General features: G+C 31.5%; 1 long non-coding RNA gene across 1 annotated transcript; it reads left to right on the forward strand.

The window, feature by feature from the left end:
• Window positions 1-810: 810 nt before the first annotated feature.
• LOC139906975 (uncharacterized) lies at window positions 811-2857 on the forward strand. Its single transcript, XR_011783257.1, has 3 exons — window positions 811-1215; window positions 1328-1678; window positions 1731-2857. It is a non-coding gene; the product is annotated as an uncharacterized lncRNA (long non-coding RNA).
• Window positions 2858-5805: the final 2948 nt, after the last annotated feature.

Consider the following 5805-nt stretch of genomic DNA (forward strand, 5'->3'; position numbering starts at 1 on the left):
ATTTTAAATATGTGATTATAGTTTATATGTGATAATCAAAAATGGAATTTAAATGTTAAAAACTTCCATATCTTATGGATTTCCTTTGAAGAAGAATAATATCTTAGATTTTTCAATTTTTTTATTCCGAAAGAATGTATTTAAAGCATGAAAACAAAGACAACAGTTCAAAGTCAATTTTTAAGCTGAAAACAATCCCCAAATTAAAAGTAGCATTTAATAAAACTTATGTAAAAGTGTTTTAATTGATTATGTGTATGGTTCTGAACTCAATATAATTACAATTTTAGATTTTCAAGCTGAAAAATGATGAAAAATATATTCTTCTTTAGACCCTTATAACTTATTAATAATACATAGTGATGAGGAATATTATAGCTTGTAATATAGGAATATATTCAATGTATAATTTAGAAACAAATTTACTCAAAAAATATACGCTTCCGAGTATTTTTGTTCAATTTTATATTTTTAAGTGATCCCATTTTGAAATATTAATATTCTCTACTCAACATGAAAAGATCATTTTATTCTTTGGATCCAGGTATCTTATTCCAAAGGAAGGAGTCCACTGTACTCCCTTATGAGCCTGGCAGTTTTCCTCAGATGAATTTAACTCCTATTGTCTCTCGTGAATTTCGGAATCTAAACATTTCTTAAGATGGATAATCAAAATTATTCCTCCCCCCCCCCTCTCCTCTAATTGTTTCGATGTGTTATAAATATTTTGCTTATAAAAGAGTTTTTGGTAATAAATGTACCAGTTTAAACTGAGCCAAACTGGAACCGAAAAAGTTAAAGAAAGTGGCCAGGCTAATCCCCTTAAGTCGATGAGTTTCTGCGAGAATTCTCGGAGTGTTATAATAGACTGTCCAGAGAGCTATCAAAAGAGTGGTTGGAAAGAGTCTTGTGGGAGTGGAGACTTTTGACATCCGGAATGAAAAATCTCATTTCCTCCGTTGAAAATATCTTTTGAATGAGTTTTTTGAGTTCTTTTAAACTCTTTTTGATACTTTTGGCCCCTCTACAACCATAAAGCCATTCCCTTCGACTACACCTTTTGTGTGTATGTCTAAGGGATTCCCTACAGTGCCCTTCATATAAAAAACAATCCCTGAACGCCACCGCTAGACAGCACTGGTACCTCATGACAGAGGACTACATCTGCAACGGGTTGCCAGGCCTTACGCTGCCACCCAAAATCCTTCATTATCGGTAAGGGACCCTACATTAATCATTATATTGGTAAGTAATAAATTATATCTTGTTGAGTTTTATAAATCAAAGTGTTCAAATTTTACGGTTCTTCTAATTTTTTGATTTTCAGACAGATCCAAGGTAAGAAAAATTGAATCCGAGGCCTGGTTGACACATGCCCCGTCTTAGGCTGCGTGAAGCTTCTACAATTCCTCCACGCTAGTATAAAGTCCTTTAGGCCTATTTCCCCGTGGCGGAGGAATTGACTAGCTAAAGTTATATTACTGTCTTTGGAAAACTGATCTTTACTCCTTAGTCTTGGGTTGAAGTTTAATGGCTCATTAGGACAAAGAAAGAGAAGTACGTTACTGAAAATACTGGCTGCAATGATCCCATCTCTCAAAAATACTGTCTGCATTGTTTAATGTCTGAAAGGAGTTCGATTATCCCCATACATACTCTTTCTAAAAAGTTGTACTATGTAACTTTAATGAATTTTTCCTTCATTTTTCATAGCCTAGATGTATTTTCAGTGGAAGAGTCTTTTGTTCCAGGATAAGTTAAATTGCCAAATTTATCCTTCAACTAAGAACATCTGTTATAAATCATTTTTTTAACGAGTTGAATTCTTCTACCTCAAGTCCGCTTGACAATGTCAAATTGCCATCAAAAATAAATTGTCGTCAATACATATTTATTTATCTACAGCTTAATCCAAAAACGTCCCTTAATCATGAATGCAAATATCAAAATGGATGAATAGATTCCCACCCAAAAAAGGAGTCGATTCTACAGACGTATGTGGATTAGATTGATTTTCTTCTTCGGATAAATTTTCATACTGTCATCCTCACCGTCAATACCGGAATTAAAGCATCTCCTATTGCGGGTTAAGTCTTTCAAATCATTTTTTTGTCCTCATTATTAGAAAACAAGGAAGTTTATGCGTCTTAAATTCATGTAAATCAATCTAAGCAATTGAAAAACACTTTAAATTGGAAAAGAGTTTTTCTAATTACTAAATAGTTTTTGTTTGTTACTTTTATTACATTTTAACCTAATGGTAATAGCTTTCTATCAAATTTTATATTCTGCTAATTCCTAATATTTTACTTTATCAACTAAATCAATAATATTGGTACATTTTGTGCTAGTAATTATTGTAGTTATATAAATCCCAACACGTTTTTTATTTAATTAAATTATAATTTAATGGGTAGAGGACGTATTAATTGATATTGACTAATTCATGATATCAATTTTACCACTTCTTAATATATAAATTATGTTTCACTTTTTAAATCCTCTTTTTTAGCAGCTATATTTGGAGTTAATAGGTTAGAATATTCAATCATATAAACACAAGGATATCTTAGATACATTAATAGCAACACACAATATATTTTGCAAAAGAGTACATATATTTTAATATAAATTTTTATTTCGTAGTAAAAAATCTATCATATGACAATTTTTTGTTTGTTCAACTTCAATAAAATTATTTTCTATGCTCCATCAATAGTCTATCATGATATGCACACTCCTGCACAATGTTTTTCCATGACTAGAAAAATTTCTCATTTTATATACATTGTTTTGCATAATGTGATTCATTTAAACGTTCGCAAGCTGAGAAATAAATATAAAACAGTGTTGTTACTTTATTTCTTAACTTATTTTATTAAAAATTCCAGAGCAATAAACATTTTATCAAGAATTTAAGATTCAATTAATAGAATCCCTGTTGGCTAGCACAACATATTCACAACGTCCCGGAAAACTTTTCCCAATCCCTTCTTGACTGTCCCACTGTTTAAAGTTATGAATGCCCCATTATCCCAGCTGTCACGGATCATGTGTTACCTTGATGATCTTCATTGGAAACCCCTTCAACCTTGCACCAGACAAAATAGTGTAAAAGGTTCAATTCCAGAAAGTTAGGAGTTTAGGAGCTCAGTGGGACGTACATCTTATTCTCAGAGTAAAGAAAGTTGAGTGGCCCTTTGCTGGTGTGACAGGATGCCCCGTATTATTGGCAAATCCAAAGTTGGTCTTTCATTATGATGCAGATCCAGGAGAAAACTTTGGTACATATAACACTTGGCATTGTAATTATTAACTCAGCTTTCGACCTCTGATGCCATTGGAATTTTTTTCGTTGATGATTTCTTTTTTAGGCATAAGAACAAGAATGATATTTTTGTACGGCCTAAAAAAGAAGTCAACAAGTTCTTCATTGAGTTCCCATTGTTAACTGAAGGCAACAATTTATTCTTGGTGATTTGAATATAACAATGACTCAAGAAAGGGACTTGGTGAACTATGAAGGATTTCAAAATCGGAAAAATAAGGTGAAGTATATAATGACAAAATAGCCCCTTTAGGATCTTGGAATCAAGACTAACCCTACTGAACCAAAGATGCCTTTTTTGCTGGGACTATCCAAATTAAAAGTATACTTGATTACATTTTATTTTCACACAAAACGGCTGAAATGATCGACGAATTGAAAAACTTAACTGCACCATATTTCTTCCAATTCCCTGATTTTAGGCTCTTTCACAAAAAGACAATGAAAGTTTACATCTTTCCGGCAACTGACTGTCTCTTTGTGAGAAGACCGTAAATTTCGTATAAATTTAAAGAAATAATAGATAACATAATGGTATTACAGGAAAATAATTTACTTAACCCAGCGATGGTTCCACTAAAGATTCAAAAACAAGCGAGTGCCCTTCTAAAGAACGCGGGGAAGAAAGAAGCATTAAGAAGAAAAATCTGATTAATAAATTGGAAAAACTAAAAGACTCTTGTCCTGCTAGAGTAAAGATCTCAAAAATATACTGGAGAATGAAAAACTAGAAAGAATCGTCCGTTCGGAAAAGAAGATAGTGGATAAAAAAAACATTAAAAAGGGAAAACATTAATTAACCCAATTCTTCTAACGAACCCTTACGTTTGATTTTCAGCATTAATACTTTGATATTATTCTTTTTTACCTAAATATGGATAATAAAATATCAAATTTTAAGTAACGGACCTCATATGAACTGAATGGTTTTGTTCTTAAAAATACCCATTACTCCTTTAAAAATATAATTGTTGTTTTTTATTTTCTATTAAAAATTGAAATAAATTGACATTATTTGTACTTAATTGAAAAATTTAATCGGAACAATATTAATATTTTTATTTTCCCCTCCCCCGTATGATATGCTAATAATATTTTAGCTTTGGTGATTAACCTATCTCCCCCAACCTGGATACTATATAAAGACTATTTGTTCCACAAAAGGGGACTCTCCACTCAAAACACCATCTACCCACCAAAAACCACAGATTAACATTTTTAAGCATAGTTTTTATTACGGATATATTATTCTTTAGAACAAAATAACTTTTAGCACTCGCCAGGGAAGTGAGAATGACCTCAAGCGATTTTTACTAAATTATTTTTTTGTATGACACTTGTTTTTCTTTGTTTGGTTTTTTCCTCTGCACTTTCACGTTTGTTTATATTTTAATATCTATATTTTAAATACATCACCATTATTAAGAACGATAATTTTGATATTTTATAAAAATAAGTCAATCTTTTTAGGTTTTGTTTATCGCTGCTGGTCAAAATAAATATATATAACGTAGATATGTGATACAACATGGTCTGGGGCCTTCATGATCATGAAGTGATGTCATCAATGAAAAACTGTTCCTGATTAATTCAACTTGGGACATTGTGGCTTCTCGTTGATCGTTGTTCAAGATTCCAACTCTCGTAGTAAAGCGACATGCATCTACCATTTGAACTTTCGCGTACTAATTATACAATACCCAGTTCTTTGTTCTTAATATGTTTCTATAATAAGCTGTGTATTATCTTACATGTCAACAACATCCATATATATTTTGTATCCCTAATATAATTAGGGTATGGAGTTGTAAGGTTCTTGCATTTTTCTCAGTTGTAACGACACATGTATCCAATAAGCTCTAAATTCAGGATTTTAATCTCAATGTAGACTGATTCAGAGTCTTTTTCAAGTTTTTGTATACAAATCATTTCAATTAATACTGTTAGAGTACCTCATTTGACCATCTTGTTCATCTTAGATTACTTTGAATATCCAGATTATTGACCCTCGTTTTCATCATTGTTCCAAATACTTATAGAGCCCAAATAGTCTATTAGACCTAACAAAATAAAAAGATTGTGTTGCGTCTTGACGAGGGAGAGACGCAAGCTTATTTATAATAGGAGAGATCCAGGATGACCAAGAGACATGAGGAGAAGAATTCACGTGGAGGAATAATGTAACACTAGATCATGTGTATTCTAACTATACTCTGATATATTTATAAAAGACGACACTATTTATAATACGTAAAACTCAGTACTTATAATACATAGAAGAATATACAAGAAGATAAAAACCAGAAAGGACATATTAAATACATAACAGATTGTCCCATAATATAATATGATAAGTTTTTAGCTACAGCGTGCTTATTCTACAGGTACTACATAAATGCAAAGTTTTCATCAATGTAATCTGTATTACCATGAATAGTACCATCTATTGACTCTGAACCAGTCAGGAATAAAATACT

This window comes from Lepeophtheirus salmonis, chromosome 13, assembly GCF_016086655.4.
Source record: "Lepeophtheirus salmonis chromosome 13, UVic_Lsal_1.4, whole genome shotgun sequence".
In the NCBI taxonomy this organism is placed as follows: Eukaryota; Metazoa; Arthropoda; class Copepoda; order Siphonostomatoida; family Caligidae; genus Lepeophtheirus; species Lepeophtheirus salmonis.